The sequence below is a fragment of the Typopeltis vanoorti genome, chromosome 2, assembly GCF_054136105.1.
Source record: "Typopeltis vanoorti isolate ZY-2024b chromosome 2, IOZ_Tvanoo_1.0, whole genome shotgun sequence".
In the NCBI taxonomy this organism is placed as follows: domain Eukaryota; kingdom Metazoa; phylum Arthropoda; class Arachnida; order Uropygi; family Thelyphonidae; genus Typopeltis; species Typopeltis vanoorti.
Window position 1 is genome coordinate 68496730 of NC_143550.1, and position 17947 is coordinate 68514676.

The window sequence follows — 17947 nt, forward strand, 5'->3', positions numbered from 1 at the left end:
TATGCATTTTCCAGATCTACAATAAATCAAGGGTCTGTACAATGGAATACAGATCCTTGTCATATTTCAATAATTTCTGAACTATTTATCATAATGTGAAAATCTGATCCTGACAACCTCCATTTGGCCTAAAGCCACCTAAACTTGGAGAATGTTCTCCAAGTTTACACAATTTTTCACTGCCTCTTTTCAAGGATGCTTGCAAAAATCTTACCTGAAACACTTAGTAGAGAAATTCCCTTGTAATTCTCATATTCAGCTTTATTCCCATTTTTTATAGATGGGAACCATGAGAGATATACTGTAATCATCTGTAATTTGACCTTCTAACTGGGCCCTGTGAATTACACAGTGTAGATAGTGCAAAATTTTATATCTCCATACTTGAGCATTTCAGTCAAATATCATCTACACTAGCTGCCTTTCCATATTTCAAGTTTTTGATGGCTTTTCAATTTCAAGCATTGATATCTACTCCCATTTCTGTTTCTATTGAAAATTTTCTATTATTGTTTTTTCACTGCTTTTTTGTTAAATGATCTTTCAAATTAATTAATCCAGTCATCTAAGATATCCTTATTTCAGTTTTAGTCACCTTTATCACCTTTGATTTCTATTACAGTATACTCTTTCCAACATTTCTAAGCTTTATCAGCAGCCTCCAGAACATTTTGCCACCTTCCTGATATTTATCCTCTATATTTTTACCAAAATATTTCCACTTGTTAGCTACTATTTACTCATAGCTGAGCTAGCTTACATTTTGTTGTTTTCAATTTGTATGTTAATGATATTGGGATGATATGCAGATAATGCAAAATTGGGGAGAGTAATGTAGAATCAAGCAGATGTTATGGCCTTACAGGAAGACTTGAATAGATTGCATGAATGAGCAGGTAAGTGGAACAACCAGTTCAATGTTGCAAAGTTTTGATATTTGGTAAGCAATGATAGAATGCAAAGTATACGCTTTTGTGGGGAAACAACTTTAAAGGAAGTAGAGGAGATAAGAGATCTGGGAGTGATGGTGAACAAGGACCTGAAATTCAGGCCCACAGTGCACAAGTTGTGAAGACATCACATCACATAATGGCAATGTTGCAGAGGACCCCGACATGCAGAAATAAAGAGGTTATAATGCCATTGTATAAGGTCTTGATCAGGCCTCATATGTATTATTATTGTGCACAGATTTGGTTGTCAGGTTTTCATGGTGATGAGGATATGTTGGAAAGGATTCAGAGAAGATTCACAAAGGTGGTCAGTGGTCTTTGGAATGCAGAGTATGAGGATGAGGACACAGATTGAGAGAATGCAAGTTGCAAAGCCTCATGAATAGGAAGGGAATATGATTGAGACATAAAAGCTAGTCAAGGGTTGTTATCAGATTGACATGGAAGAGGTTTTTCATAGAATAGGAGATGGGGAGTAGAATAATAGGCCATTGCTGGAAACTGTATAAGGAGAGCATGAGCAGGAGCGAGGAGTGGAATGCATTGCATGAGTGTGCTGTGAATGTAGACACAATGAATCAGTTTAAGGCACAGTTAGATCAGATTGTGTGCAATAGTGGGTACTGTATGCCCACAGATGCGAGACCCCTTCGACCCTTCTACACATGCCAGAAGAAGGAGAATCCATTCCAATAATAGGGTAATCAATCCATCTTGTGGGATGAGTTGTTTATTATTACACATTGGAAAATTAACTTTTCTTTTATGAACATTGAAGTTTTTAAAGTGGTAATTATTTTGTTGTATATTGTATAACAGCTGGAAAATTTTACGTTTATGCAGATGATTTCATGTGTTGGTAACAAATTCATACATCGCCTTATTCCTTTCTCCCCTTCAACATGAACTGACTCTTCTTGGCACATTGCCAGCTGAGGATCTTGTATCTGTGGTTGGACAGTACCTCCCACAATGAGTCTCTGACTTAATGAAGGTGAGATGTTAATAACAATAATAAAAATTTTTCTATATTCTTTTAGGGAATCTGCCAATTTGCTATGAACTTTCTATATATTTTCTTCTTTTCCACAACTGCTTCTTTAACTTTTTATGACCATCATGGTATTCTTATTTTTCTAACTTTACAGACAACCTCATCACATGCTTCCCTAGCTGAATCAATATTTTCTCCGGTTTCATGCTGAGACTGCAAGTTCGGTTCTTGTTTTCGAACAGTTTAATTTTTTCTTGAATGATATTTAGTTGAGTCTACAGTTTACTTTTAAAAGCTGCTCAAATTTAATTCTTTTTTTAAAACTTTCTTACTGTACTTTGAACGTGATGTCCATTTTTATTCTACTTAAAATTAAGTTATAGTCACTTCCAATTTCAAATCTCCAGCATACTCTTGTATCTTGAACCAGCATAAAGATATCACTGATATATAGTCAATGGGACTTTATTTTTTGTGTCTTCTCTCCACATGAACTCGTGTACGTGTCTATGTTGGAAGATGGTGTTAGTAATGATTAGTCTATATATACTGAGCAAAAATCCAGCAAATACTTATTATTAGCATTGCTCTTTTCTATGCATTTTCCCAAAATGTCTATATGCCTAATGGAATTCATTTCCTACTCTGCTGTATAGATCTCCAACAAGGACTACTTTTTTCCATTTTCTTTATATCAGCAGCTTGTTCCAATGACTTCAAAAATTCCTCCACTTCTTTCTTAGGAGAAACTTCTGTGGAATACATAGGTTCACATAAGTTTCATTGTCTACTTCCCCATTTTGAAGTTTGTCCACATAACTCAACTTGCAACTACTTTCTAATAAAGAAATTTATCTTTATGATTGGTGGTGAACACTATCACTACTTCTTACCTTCCCGAATTGTCATTGCCCAAATTTAACATCCAATACTTGTTATTTAGTAAGATTTCACCCGTTTTTGTCTTCTTTGTCATTATTGCCAATTATGTGCATGTGGTACTTTTCTAGTTCTTCTACAAATTTGATTTCTTTTCCATTAATACTCCTTATATTGATGGTTCTTATAGTCAGTTCTTCTAAGCGCTGAGTTTGAGTTTGTTCCAGTAGCTGGCTTTTCACTATAGCCTCTGGTTCTCCAATGAAAAAAAGCAAGGGCCCTGTTTATTCAGGAAATGCCCCAGCAGGCATGAAATCTTATCATGGCATATCTTTCATACTCATGCAGCATGGGAATGAATATATTCACTTAACCCATTCCAAATAATGGTGATAAGTTAGTCATCAAGCAATACACTTCTTTTGGAAATGCAAAACATAACAAGTCAGGTTTTCAACCAGCAGGAGGTCCAGCAATATTTACAGAATCCATATTGATGATTACCGATATGGATTCTGTCATTGTAATTCCTCAGCAAATCACCTTGTAACACTGTCCACCTTTGGATACAAGATATGGAAAGATTTAGAGAAACTCATGAAATTGTTCTTGATATTTCTAGACATATGACTGGTCTGGCCCAAAGGTCTACAAACCAAACTACCATCTTATAATCCAATACCTATACTCTGCAACTGGATGGCTAATTTCCTCTCTGAATGCTCATAACGTGTCATGGTGGATGGTTCTTATTCAAACGACTTAAAGACCTACCCTTTCTGGTGCAAACACATCACATCACTGATTATTCTTCAGTCCTCAAAAAAAAAAAAAACAAGGTATCCTTTTCTAGTCAAACACTATATAAATCCTAAAAATCAGCCTTATCAAAGAATATTTTTCTCCCATCTGGGATGGTACAACAAAAGACTCCTTAAAAATGCTTGATGCTATCCAGATGAAAATAATCTAGTTAAATGATTATCCACACTGCTTCTGTCTTTTCTAGAAACATTTTCATGGATGCTGCTATGCTGATCTAGCCATCACCAATCCTCCACTGTTGTGTTTTTTAAGCTTGTAAACATACATGCCATTATTAATTAACATGTGCTTACTGTCAGCTTCAAACTTATCAAATTTACTTCTCGTGTGCTTCATGGCATCCACCACTGTTCTTTAGAAGTCTTCCCCACACCATTTTCTCCAAGAACTACAATCTGCAGTTGTTAAAAAAGCATATCAATGGGATACTTTTTTTCTTGACTACTACTAATATTTATTGCCACAGAAATTCTAAGATATTAAATAATTATATTTCCACATTAAGCTATCTGTGTCAGTTTTTCTGACATGTGTTTATGTTTCCATTCAATCCTGATGTGTTATAGTTTCGAACACTCTTGCATGTATGCGCATGCACATTACACACACGATACATATTATATATAAATATATATTACACACACACATATAAGCTTATACATAGGTACAATAACTGTCTCTTGTTTAGAATTGTAACATTAAAGCTATCTGACCATTACCAAGGTCTTTGAGCTCTGCTTTATTCAAAATTGGATTACCAGTTTCCAAATTTTCTGATATGACATGAGTCGATTTTTTCATAAGTCTGTAATATAAAAGTAGGGATAGGATTAGGTTTGTGAACACCACCTTCTTTGTTCTATCATTTCGATAAGTTCCTTAATGGTAGGTTCCTTTTCATTATAATTCAGCAAATTCATTTACTCTCCAATAGAGACTTACAGGGCCAACTGATTTGCTATCTCAGTCACAGTTGTTTCCTTTTCTAAAGAGATTCAAAACATTCAACATATTCAGTTGTCTCAATCCAAAGGAAAGTTGAAATGGATTAGCAAGTTTATTATTCTAGGCATCTCTAACAGTTTTTACTGCATCCAAGTGCTGAATTTTCATCAAAGCTCTAGGATTATTATGCTATTTTCCTGACTGACTGACTGCCTTTATACAGGCAAGTGAATTGCAACTAGTTTTTAAATGCAATATGTATACAATATTTTGTGACATAAAACTAAGTTATGGGATAAAAGATAAACCATGCTGATTCAGTTATCAGAAATCATTCATACTACTCAAAATATTTATTCTCAGCTGTATGTTGTATTTTTGGTCGATTACCAACCTGCCATTTGAAGGACATGCATTGTGATTAACTTGCTTCTTTGGCATGGCATTTCATACATAACAGAAAATTTATATTATTCATAAAAGGGGGAGGGATTATAAAGCTGAGGTCTACTTCAACTACCTCATTTCTCTTTATATATACGACCAGCATGTGCTTCTGTCAGAGTATCAAGACTGAGATATTGGGAGGAAATTTGGCTTGGATGAGATCTAAGATATCTTTGAGGTGAATAAGAGACCTCACCCTAGCCAAATTTCCTCCAGATATCTCAGCCCTATTTCTGTTCACCATGAACTCAGGCTATTTTGTTTGTCAAAGAAAATTCTACAACAGACAGAGAGGAAAGCCATGGGTTCTCCACTTTCTCCACCCCTGGCCAACTTCTTTATGGAGACCAAGAAAAAGCCTTAAAATCTGCCTCATATAAATCCACTGTCTGGCTATGCTACATGGATGATGTATTCTCCATTTGGCTGCACAGCCTGGATACACTCCACAATTTCAAAATACACTTAAACAATCAACACCCTGGGATCCAGTTTACCTTGGAAAAGGAAAAACAACAGCAGTCTTCCTTTCCAAGACACTGATTACATGCAAGCCTGATGGATCCTGGCTTTCTCTATTTACAAAAAACCTACACATCAGGTAGATACGTTCACCAGCAGTCACACCCTAATTACTGAACTTGATCATATCCTGTAAGGGGAGATTATAGCCAATAACCACAATTCCCCGCTCCCCTTCAAAGTAGAGATTACTCTAAATCTATCACCATTCCATATATCTGGGGTACATCTGAAAAATTAAAAAAATCCGTAGGATTTTTGTTAATTTTTTCAGAGCTGCCTCAGCTCTGAAAAACTTTCCAAACCTCAACAAATTTGGATTGCATGAGATTGCCCCAAATTTGGGAAGCATACATTCTAAGATCGTCAGTCCAATTTAGTTCACTAGGGGGCACTGTTTAGGACTCTAGGACCAACTTCTGTTTCCTTTCTTCAGCCTCATTTGTGAGTGCCCGTGTGCATATATCATTGTTTTGTGATCCCTGAAGATCTCTGCTGAAATATAGGTAGTTATTAATTAAACTATTATAATTAATAATCTAGTTTCTGTTGCCATTTCCTAAAAAATCAGAAGCAATGTCTAACCAACATATAAGCTTATCTACAAGAATGCTATTTATAATGTTCTTGGTTGTTTTTTGAAAATAAAGTACAGTTGAAAAATGAAACATTATTTTGAAAATATGCAGTTGAGAAATGAAACATTATTATCACTGTTGTTATTTGTAGAGTGTTCATTTCACTAATAATAAGTGTTTCTTAATGATTACTTTCTTGCTTTTTTGCCAATGAACATCATAAATAATTATAAGAATGACGTTCACTTAACTGTAGTCGAGTTTCAATCTTCATGACATCCTGACTTGAAGAGTGAACTGTGTTACCTGGAATTTTCTGTATTAGGAAATTCTAAGTAAGCATTTTGGTTATTTCCAAGAGATATATTCATTTTGGGGGATGTGTTGTTACTGAAAATATTGCAAAAATTATTTTCACACTAATTTTGAAAGTTTCTGTTAAAAAATATTTTAAAATATTCTGAAAAAAAAAAGAGGCTATCAAGCAATATTTGTTGAAGTAAATATGGTTTGAACATTAATTCTATTTCTTGCACTATTTTGATATATGGAAATATGTCATGTTGTTATGCTTACAGATATAGATACACTGTTTGTGAACATCTCTTTCTGCTTTCCAGAACAAGAAATTTTGTTAAATTGCATTGCATTCATATTTTGAGGCTAATTTTTAAAATATTACAAATATATATTCAGTAGTATAAATACAGTTTATTTATTTCATATCCAAAAACAAGTGGTGTAGTACATAACAGGTACAATGTTATTTACAACAAATTAGGATACATTACAATGAAAACAGCTAAATTTAATAGGTAAATTATACAGGGAATAATAGGTAAAATATAAAGGAAAAAGAAACTATATATAAGTTATATACAATAAATATGGTCAGATGATCCTCCAGTATTTTGTGCAATCTGTACTCTTTCTGTGCACAATGTAAGGTCCTCTTTTGTGCAAGGTGTTCCATGGAATTGGTTGTCCCACACTCGCAATTATCTGGTCCAGTGAGGTAGCCTCATTTGATGAGGTTTTGTTTGCAGCATCCTATTGTTCATAGTCTGTTGAGGCTTTTCCAAGTATTCCAGTCCAAGTGGGCACCACGTGGAAGATGCTGGGCTGTTGGAATGCCAGTATTACTCTTAGAGTATAATGCAAATCATTATACTCTAAGAGTAATAATGATATAATGACCTTAATTATATCCACCTAACCCCCATTGTCTCTGGGGGAGGGGGGGGTTAGGTGGTTCACCAGTTGCTAGAAAATTATGCTGGGATTTTAGGCACTGTAGTCTGTCCAAATAGTGGGTGGGGCTCATCATTCATTTGTCATAAATGCAGTTGAAAAACAAAACAGATTACTATTATTGCTGTTGTTATTTTTAAAGTGCTCATTTAACTAATAAGTGTTTCTTAATTATTGTAAAATATATGGTGAAATTATCTGAGAAATGTCCTATGCAGAACTGATTTAAATTTTATGCCAGTTTTGAAATATTCCAATCAACTTTCCTCCCTCCCCTCCCATACCCACACACTCCCTATGACCTCTCACAGAAACTGAATTATAAAAATCTAATTTTTTATAATTTCATATTTCATGGGGTGCTTAAGGGTCAAAGCTGTATAACTGAGAGGAGACCTCCACATAGCCTTTAAAGGAATGCGGAGAACCGACCAGGGCTTCTGACCTAATGTCCAATCCTCACCTTCTCGTGGTGCACCCTGTTGGGTATCTACCTGGATAGTGAACGAACGAGGATGGGCTGGCAATTTGGGATTTAGCCGACCAAATTGTATTCTTATTGGCTTAAACCAATATAGAAAATGATGGTACAACATGACAAAATTTCATGCCAGCGGGGCGTCACCCGGTTAAACAAGGCCCCCATTGTTTTCGCAAGGGAACCAGGGCGAACAGCGAAAAGTCAGCTACTGGAACAAATCTGAAAGCACACCCCAACTCAACATCACCAGAGTTAAAGATCGGTACTATCAACATAAGAAGCCTGAATGGCAAAGAAATGGAGCCAGCTGATGAATTAGATAAGTACCAGATCGAGATAATAGGGAGTGACTGAAACAAAAAAGACAAAAACTGATGATTTCTTTCTGAACAATAAATACAAAATGTTATATTCAGGAAATGACAATCAAGGAAAAGAAGGAGTAGCCATAGTATTCAACATAAAATAAGAGGCTAATCTTCTTGAATGGCAGCCAGTCACAAGTAGAGTGATGTGGGCATATATCAGAATAGGGAATTGGGCAATGAGACTTATTTGTGCCTATGGTCCCACAGAAGGTTCTACTAAGGCAGAAGTGGAGGAGTTTTTTGAGGCTTTAGAAAAAGCAACTGACACAATGAAAAAGGAAAAGTTGGTCCTTGTTGGGGATCTAAATAGCAGAGTAGGAATGATTGTCAGACATACAAAAATATTTTGGGAAAATTTGGAGAAAAGAGCAAAGCCAATAATAATAGCAAATACCTGTTGGATTTCTGCTCAGGACATGGACTGGTTATTACTAACACCATGTTCCAACATAAAAATGTGCACAAATTCACATGGAGAGAAGAGGTAAGGAATAAGAAAAGTCTCATTGACTATGTTATTGTTGATAGCGATGTTTACTCCCTGGTGCAGGACACCACAGTGTACAGAAAATTTGAAATTGGAAGCGATCACTATTTAGTCTTGAGCAGGATAAAATTGAATTTCGTATTGAAAAGAATAACATAAAAGAAAGTTTTAAACTGAATAAAAGTCGAGCAGCTCTCAGATGTGAACTATACACTAAAATACACAAAGATTATTGAAGAAAAAATAAAAGAGTTTGAGAACAGGAACCAAACCTTGCAGATTCAGTGGCTCTGATTGATTCAGCCAGAGAGGCATGTGGTGAGGTTGTCTGCAAGGATAGAAAAATCAGAACTCCATGGTGGACACAAGAAGTTAAAGAGGCAGTGAAGGAAAAGAAGAAAGCATATCAAAAGTTCCTGGCAAATAAGTCAGCTTGTGCTCTTAGAGAATACAGAGACAAATGTAAGAAAGCTAAACACTGTGTAAAACTAGCTAAACAAAAGTCATGGGAGAACTTTGGCAAGAACATAGAAAATAAATATCAAGAAGGTGGTAAGATATTCTGGAGGTTGTTGAAGAAGCTTAGAAATGGAGGAAAGAGTGCTGTAAAAGGAATTGCAGATGATAAAGGTTACATGAAAACAGGAGAAAAAGATATCCTTGAAGTATGGAGTAATGACTTTGAAAATTGCTAAATGAAACAAGCAATGATAGCACAGTGGTAAAAAACACTCAACAGGCATACAGTCAGGAATACATATCCATACTTGAAGTAGAAAAAGCCATCAAAGGCTTGAAATGTGGAAAGGCAGCAGGAGTAGATGATATTCAACTAGAAATGCTGAAGTATGGTGGTATAAAAGTCTTGCAGTGGTTGCGCTGCATAGTTCAGAAAGCCTGGACAGAGGGACGAATTCCCGATGATTGGAGTAGAGCTCTAATAATACCCATATATATAAAAAGGGAAATAAAACTGAATGTGAGAATTACAGAGGTATTTCCTACTGAGTGTTCCTGGTAAGATCTATGCAAGCATACTTGAGAAACGGTTAAGAAGAATTGTGGAAGAAAAGCTTGGTGAAGAACAAGCTGGATTCAGGCCAAATAGAGACTGTCAGGATCAGATCTTCACTTTACGACAAATAGTCGAGAAAGCATGGGAATATAACAAAGATCTGTATTTAAGTTTTGTAGAACTGGAAAAGGCATATGACAAGGTGCCAAGAGAGAAGCTATTCAATACGCTACAGTTATATGGTGTCAATGGGGCATTATATCAAGCAATACTTAGTCTGTATTTGAGTTGTAAGTTGGCAGTTAGAATTGAAGGAAGTACAGGAAGATGGTTTAATGTTAAATCTGGTGTGAGACAAGTTTGTACATTATCGCCTCTGTTATTCATTATCTATATGGATCACATTCTGAAGGAAAGTGGTATTAAACATGATATCAAAATTGGAGATGTTAATGTCAGCTCTTTGCTTTATGCGGACGATATTATACTTCTAAATAAATCCGCTACAAGTTTGCAAGAGTCCCTGACTAAATTGAATAACTGTTGTAATAGATATGGTATGAAGGTCAGCATTAAAAAGACAAAGACAATCAAAATAGGTAGAATTGTTGAAAATGTCAACTGTGTTGTGAATGGGGAACCTGTGGAACAAGTATAACATTTCAGCTACTTAGGCACAATTTTTAGTGAGGATGGTAATTAAATATGGAAATAGACAACAGAATCAACAAAGCTGGTATGGTAGGAAGTCAATTGAATGAAGAGAGAAATTAGTCGGAACACTAAATTAGCTGTATACAAGACAGTGTTCAAACCAGTTTTAACTTATGGATCTGAGAGCTGAGTCAGAAGTAAAACACTTGACCACAGACTAGAGACCGTAGATATGAGAGTCCTGAAAAAGATTACAGGTGTGAACAGATAACATCAATGACAATATCATATAAAAAATAAGGATATTAGGTAAGAACTTTGACATTGTCGGCATCCAGAAATGCATTAGCAGAGCTAATGTCAGGTGGTATGGTCACTTAAACAGAATGGGCGAGGAAAGATTAGCAAAACAAGTGTTCTCTGCCAGGTTGGCAGTAAATCGGCCAGGAGGAAGACCAAGATATAGGTGGATTGATATGGTACAATGTGCCTTAGACGATAGAAATATAAGATCTGATAATGATAATATTGGAGTCTTGACAAGTAACAGACTGATTTGGGGGAAAATTGCAGATAGGAAGTTAGTAATGATGTAAATTTTTCATGTAGCACTATCATATCCTGTACATCCCTTGAGGGTACATGTCAGGAATTTGATGAAGATGATGATTTCATACATACAATTTCATACAATGGCAGTGTGTATTTCACATTTCAGTATCTGAAATCCATAATTTCATTTTACTCATTGAGAAATGAAATGAAATAATTATTCTTTTATCTATATCCATACTATTTCTTTGCTATTTGATTATTCCAACAACTGTTTTCTTTTCTTTCTGGACCACAGTATTCAGCTATTCAAGGAATAGTGATCAATTAAAATTACTGGTTTTTTAACTACCCTTTTCCTGTCCTATCTCATACTGCACTTATCACTTATATATATTGTGTGTATGCACACACACAAATTAATGTCAGGTTGAATTTTATTTGACATTTTTGATATCATTAAAAGAGTTTACAAATGCTAATGTTACAAATAAAATTCTATCAAAAAAGTTGTAACTAACATCCTGTATAAATTTTGTGAAAAGCCTCTGTCCTATGTGAAAGTAACATACATTGGATAATGGATGTTTGTAATACATATTGTAAAGTAGAGTTCAGATGAACAGTGTCTGCATACAGTACTATCTGGTATGAATGTGTTAAGAAGATAATTATAGATTTTATTTAATAAACAAAGTTTTATTTGCATGATTAGGCATTTTATCATCAAACTCCTGACATGCATCCTCAAGAGGTGTACTGGATATCATGATAGTACTACATGAAAAACTTACAACATTATATAAACTTACAAAATCAACAATTTTCCTCCAAATCAATCTGTTACCTGTCAAGACTCCAACATTATCAGATCTTATATTTCTGTCTTCTAAGGCAGTGCTTCCCAAAGTTCTGGATGTCAGGGCCCCCTTTGCAAAAATTAAAATATTTCACGCCCCCCCTTCGAAAAAAAATCGTAATAGAGAGATATATTATTATAATATTTATTGTATTTATATTCAATACAAAACATACACAGCGAATATTGCAAAAATCAAATGCATATATTACATTTTTTGCTTCTTACCGTTTGGTTCTGAAGACGATGTGGGCTGTTCTGGTAAAATATGAAATACTGTCCTTTTTTTTTTTTTTGAGTCTGTTTCTGCTTCTTCTGGTTGTTCGCGGGAATTTTTTTTATTTTATTTTTTTATCAGCCACTTATCCATCTCAGGGTTAAATTTTTTAACGTAGAATAGATCAAATAATATCACCACTTACCGATACTGACACACCACAGACTAACAACATGAAATTAGTGAATATTACCTGAATAAGGGAATCCCCGGACCAGGAACATGCTTCTCTTTTGTGACTTTTCTCCCTGTACAGTAATTAAGCCTGACGCGAAACAGACAGCAAAGGCAGATTATTAAAACGTGCATATGATTGGTGCGATATTAACAAAAGATCGCGTGACCGAAAGATAAAAGCATAGCTGACAATTGAGTTGAAATGCTAACTCTCTTTAACCGAATTCCATATGTGAAACTGCCATAACATTCATTATATATATATATTACTTAGTTTTAACACTTTTACGAATTTTAACACGTTCGGTTGAATTTTATTGCTGCCTTGCACCATCGAACTCACACACATCTAATTAATAACAATAGTTTTTAGTTAGATGCTGTGTTTGCCCATGCAACATATGGTTTTGTTTCAGTCTATACAGCATAGTTTCTGTATGAGGGGACATGTGATGACTCATTAATTAGTGTGTTTTTATCCCAGTTGTCTCTAATTGCACTATTTGTTGAGAAATATATTACACAGACTCCTCATACCTTATTCACTAGCATAATAAAAGTACTTGTTTTTATTGCCTCTGCAGTATAGTGTCTATTAGGGAGGGGTGTTGTTTACCACTGCAAGAGAGTTACTATCTCCCCACATGAACTTGTTTAAGCTTTTTTTCATGTGTGAAGTATATGCAAAACTTTTATTGGTAACAGAAAACTAGCTCGGATAATAGTGATAATATAAAATGAGTTTTGATATGTATATATAAAGTCAATATCAACAGTCCCCGATTACGAACGCGTGATGAAACGGACAGGAAGATTTGGAGCTTCCCCTGGAAAGCATTCGAAGTAAATACAATTAACCACTGCTTTGAAATGAAACATATGAATAAGCAATATTTACTAATATTCATTAAGCGCCGAAATACGCAGGAAGCAAAGTTTGTGAATTTTCCATTACAATATAAAAAATAACAAATAATAAATAATGAATAATAAAAGTTAAAAACGTTATTTTTAAAATAAAAAAAATCAGCTTAGTCTTAAAACATTTTAAATTTGTTTTCATTATTTCACGGCCCCCTCAACAAACCTATACCCCCAAGGGGGCCGCGGCCCACAGTTTGGGAAGCGCTGTTCTAAGGCACTTTTTGCTGTATCACTCCACCTATATCTTGGTCTTCATCTGGGTTTTTTCCTGCCAACCTATCAGAGAACATTTGTTTTGCTAATCTTTCCTCTCCCATTCTGTTTAAGTGACCAACCACCTGAGATTAACTTTGCTAACACATTCCTGGATGCTAACAATGTCAAGTTCTTTCCTGTTATCCTTGTTTTTAATATGATATTGCCATTGATGCCATCTGTTCACACCCCTAATCTTTCTCAGGATTCTCATATCTGCTTTTTCTAGTCTTTGGTCATGTGTTTTATTTCTAAACCAGTTCTCAGAACCATAAGTTAAAATTGGTTTGAACACTCTTGTATACAGCTAATTTAGTGTTCTGACTAATTTCTCTCTTATTTCATATATATATTTATTCAGTTAACTTCCTACAATACCGGTTTTGTTGAATCAGTTCTCTATTTCAATATTTAATTTACCATCTTCACTAAAATTCTTGTGTAAGTAGCTGAAATGTTTTACTTGTTCTATAGGTTCTCCATTCATGATGGTTTGCATCTGAATGGATTTGGTGTGCGGAGACTGGAAAACGTGTTGCTGAATGAAGTAAAAGTGGATGTGTAGAATCAGGGAAACTAGAGCTATTGGGGGGGGGGGGGGGGAGAGTGGATATGCAGACATCAGCAAGGCAGTTGAGTGTAAGAAATGTGTATAATATACCAGAGCTAGTACGAAGGACAACAAATCAGAATGGGATAGTTAGTATAAGGCATCAAGATAGGGGTGGGACAAACAGCTTCTGCACTTCATGTATACTAATGTCAGGAGTATTAGGAACAAGAAGGAAGAATTTTTGGCCTTGGTTGGCTCTTTCTGGCCACAGATTATTGGCATTAGTGAGACATAGCTGACAGAAGATGATATAGCTAGTGGGATAGAATGTGAAGGGTATAGTGTGTTCAGGAGGGACAGAGAGAAAAACATGGAAGGAGGGGGGGGGGACGAGTGTTATTGATCATAGCTAATGAACTGCAGCCAAGGAGAATAGACGCTGAACAGCAGGAGAGTGAAAATAGCACATTTGAGGCTATTTGATGTAAGATTGAGACTAGCAGAACAAAATATACAGTTGGGTGGCTGATACAGACCAGGTGATGGAATAGATTGTGGAGATAGTATGCATAAGCAAATAGATGCAATGAGTGGAAGGAGGATATTTATTATGGGGGATTTCAACTATGGTAACATTGATTGGAAGGAGGAGAGGACACATGGGAGGAAGGAATTGGATTTTATGCAGTTATTAAGGGATAACTACCTGAGACAGCATGTAATAGAATATACTAGGGGTTCGAGAGTGCTTGACCTAGTAATTGCATCTGAGAATTTGACTGTATTGAATATGACTATGTTGCCACCAATTGGTGAGAGTGATCATAAGGTCTTGACCTGGGAGGTGGCTAAATGCGTGGAATTTTCATTTAAGACAGTACACGTGGAATTATCGGGCTGGTAAGTATGACAAGCTTAGGAGATTACTTGGTTCAATGCCATGGCATGTAAAACTGCAAGGACTGGAGGTTGATAGTACATGGGAAGCGGTAATGGATGACTCTATAACTAGAGTCTGGATAGTAAATCAAGTAGGGGTTAAATGAATGAATAACACCATCAAGCTTGAGCTGCAAAAAAAAGAAACAACTGTGGTGGGAATTTAAGGAGAAAGGTGACCTGCAGGCACACGAACAGTATAAAGCACAGGCCAGAAGGGTAACGAGTGTGGTAAGAAAAGCAAAATGGGATTATGAAAGGAAATTAGCCATGCAAGCTAAAGAGAATCCCAAACAGTGTTTTTGATATGCTGCAAGTAAAAGAAAAAATGTATATGGCAGAATGATTTTAAGGAATGCCGATGGTAGGGAGGTAACGGAATCAGTTGATATAGTGGAACTACTGAGCGAGCACTTTGCAAGAGTATATCATCCAGGTGGTGATACTGGGAATGACGGAACCAATAGCTTATATACGAATTGATGTGAATGAAATTTAGGTGAATAGTATATTATAAAACCTTAATGTGAATACACCTGTGGGATTGGATGGTATACCAGCTCGGGTCTTACATGAAACAGCTAAAGAATTGTCAGTGCCCTTGACCATGTTGTTTAATTTGAGTCTCAGGTCTGTGTTAGTCCCAAGGGGGAGTGGAAAGAGAGCAAAATAGTTCCACTGCATAAAGGAGGTTCCAAGACTGCTGTTGCAAATTACCGACCGATCAGCATATCAGGAGTTGTTGTCAAGATTTTGTAGAAAGTAGTCAAGAGAAAAATACAGGAATGGATAGATGATAATGGGATACTGTATGGTGGACAGCATGGTTTTGTGAAGGGTAGATAATGCCTCAGTAACTTGCTCACATTATAACACAGTGACAGCTGAACTGGGTAATGGGTAATACTGCTGGACCTAGCTAAGGCCTTTGACAGGATACCAAATGGAATTCTGATCAGTAAACTGCAACATATGGGGATGGATATAGGGTTGGTGAGATGAATAGGAGGGTGGTTGATGGAGAGATATCAGAGAGTAGTTTATTCAGGAGTAGAGTCCAAAAGACGGCCTGTAACTAGTGGTATGCCACAGGGTTCTGTTCTTGGACCACTACTATTTAATTTGTTCATTAACGATATAGGAAAGGATCTGAGAGGAACTGTTTATTTGTTTGCTGATGATGCAAACAAATGAAGCCTTGGGTAGAGCAATAGTGAATGCACATGATGTCAAAATTTTGCAGGATGATTTGGATAGATTGGAGGACTGGGCTAAGGAGAATGGATGTCAATTTAATGTGGCAGAGTGTAAGGTTATGCATTTTGGGGCGAAAAGATTAGCAGCAGTATACCACATTGGTGGAACTATACTCCAGGAGATTGAGAGGCCAGGAATTTGGGGGTGTTGGTGGATAGGGAATTGAAGTTTTGGGGGCACACTGCAAAAGTGGCTAAATCAGCTCATCAAATCACTTGGTTACTGAAGAATACTTTGATGAGCAGAGACAAGCAAGTTATTGTTCCTCTGTATCAAGCCTTGATAAGACCCCATCTTGACTACTGTGCCCAGATCTAAGTGCCAGAGTTTCTTCTGGATGGGGAGGAGGTGGAGAGGATCCAGTGGTGAGTGACCAAGATGATAGCAGGTCTATGGAATGAACCTTATGAGAACAGGTTGAAGATTTGTGGGTTGCAGAAATTGGTTGATATGATTGAGACATTCAAATTACTGAAGGGTTTCTATAAGATTAATTCAGAGGATATTTTTCAGAACAGGACTGGTGGAGGGAGGACTAGGGACCATCCATGGAAACTGGGCAAGAGTGTGGTTAGCAAGGCTGTAACTAGGTTTTTTACTTGGAGAGTGGTGAATGAGTGGAATAAGCTGCCAGAGACTGTTGTGGGTGCCATGACTGTGAATGAGTTCAAGGCAAAGTATGATAGATACTGTGTGGATGTTGAATAGTTGTTCTTGACATGATATATTAGGGCCTCCCTCGATGTTTAAGGACTCCTTGGACTTGCCTATAATAATAATAAGAATAATGATGATGCAGTTGATATTTTCAATGTTCTGCCTATTTTCATTGTCTTTGTCTTATTATTACTGATTTTCATACCAAATTTATTACAACAGTTATTCAATTTAGTCAGGGAATCTTGCAGACTTCTACTAGATTTATTTAAAAGCATAACATCATCTGCATAGAGTGAAGAGCTGAGATTAACATCTCCAATTAGTTTAAAGTTTGTAAAATGATGAGTGTAGAGTATCACATTGGCAAGGCTACTGAGTAGGATTCAGTCAATGAAAGAAGATGAGCTTTTTCACAGCATTAATAAAATTAGTCTGCAGTCTTTTATAATGACAAAAATGAAAACAACTTTTTTTTTCTCAATTGAAACTCTAAAACTGAATTGCCAACCTGGTGGGCCGAGTAGATATACACCTGCTCTCCAACAAACAGGCCATGGGCTCGAATTCCACCATACATGGATGTTTGTAAAAGCATGCTCTGTAAAAGCTTGTATAGCTCCATGAGTTTATAAGGTCTCTCTCTTTCTCTCACACTCTTTAAATGTGGAAACTGCAAAGCATTTCAAGATAATTATCAAATAACCAACTAACAAAATCAACTCTCTTTTTCCCCAATAAGTATATATCTTTATATTTTTACTGGATATCTCTATGGAAGAAGGTGGTTTAGATAACATCATTTGCTTACGAAAGATAACAGTTGAAGAGGTCACCTGTTTTCAAATCCTGTAGTGACAAGAAAAACTATTTCAGACAGGACTAAAGTTAACCATTCTAAGATAAGAATGACAAAGTTTCTCATTATCTGTTTTTCTTCCTGCAAATAGGCAAAGCAGTTTCACAAATACAAACACCTGATGGACACAGCAGATGATAAAGAATTACCACTATATCACAATGTTATTCAGGACCTGAAAAACAAGTAACTTGGCTATAACATACTAATTAGTTTAATAAGTTAATTTTAGATAATTT

The 17947-nt window shown here is 35.9% G+C and overlaps 1 protein-coding gene across 2 annotated transcripts in view; it reads right to left on the reverse strand.

Annotated features, from left to right (window-relative positions):
- The window catches only part of Pyroxd1 (pyridine nucleotide-disulfide oxidoreductase domain 1), a 218284-nt gene that overhangs the window by 157211 nt on the left and 43126 nt on the right, over nucleotides 1–17947 (reverse strand). The window lies entirely within an intron of this gene.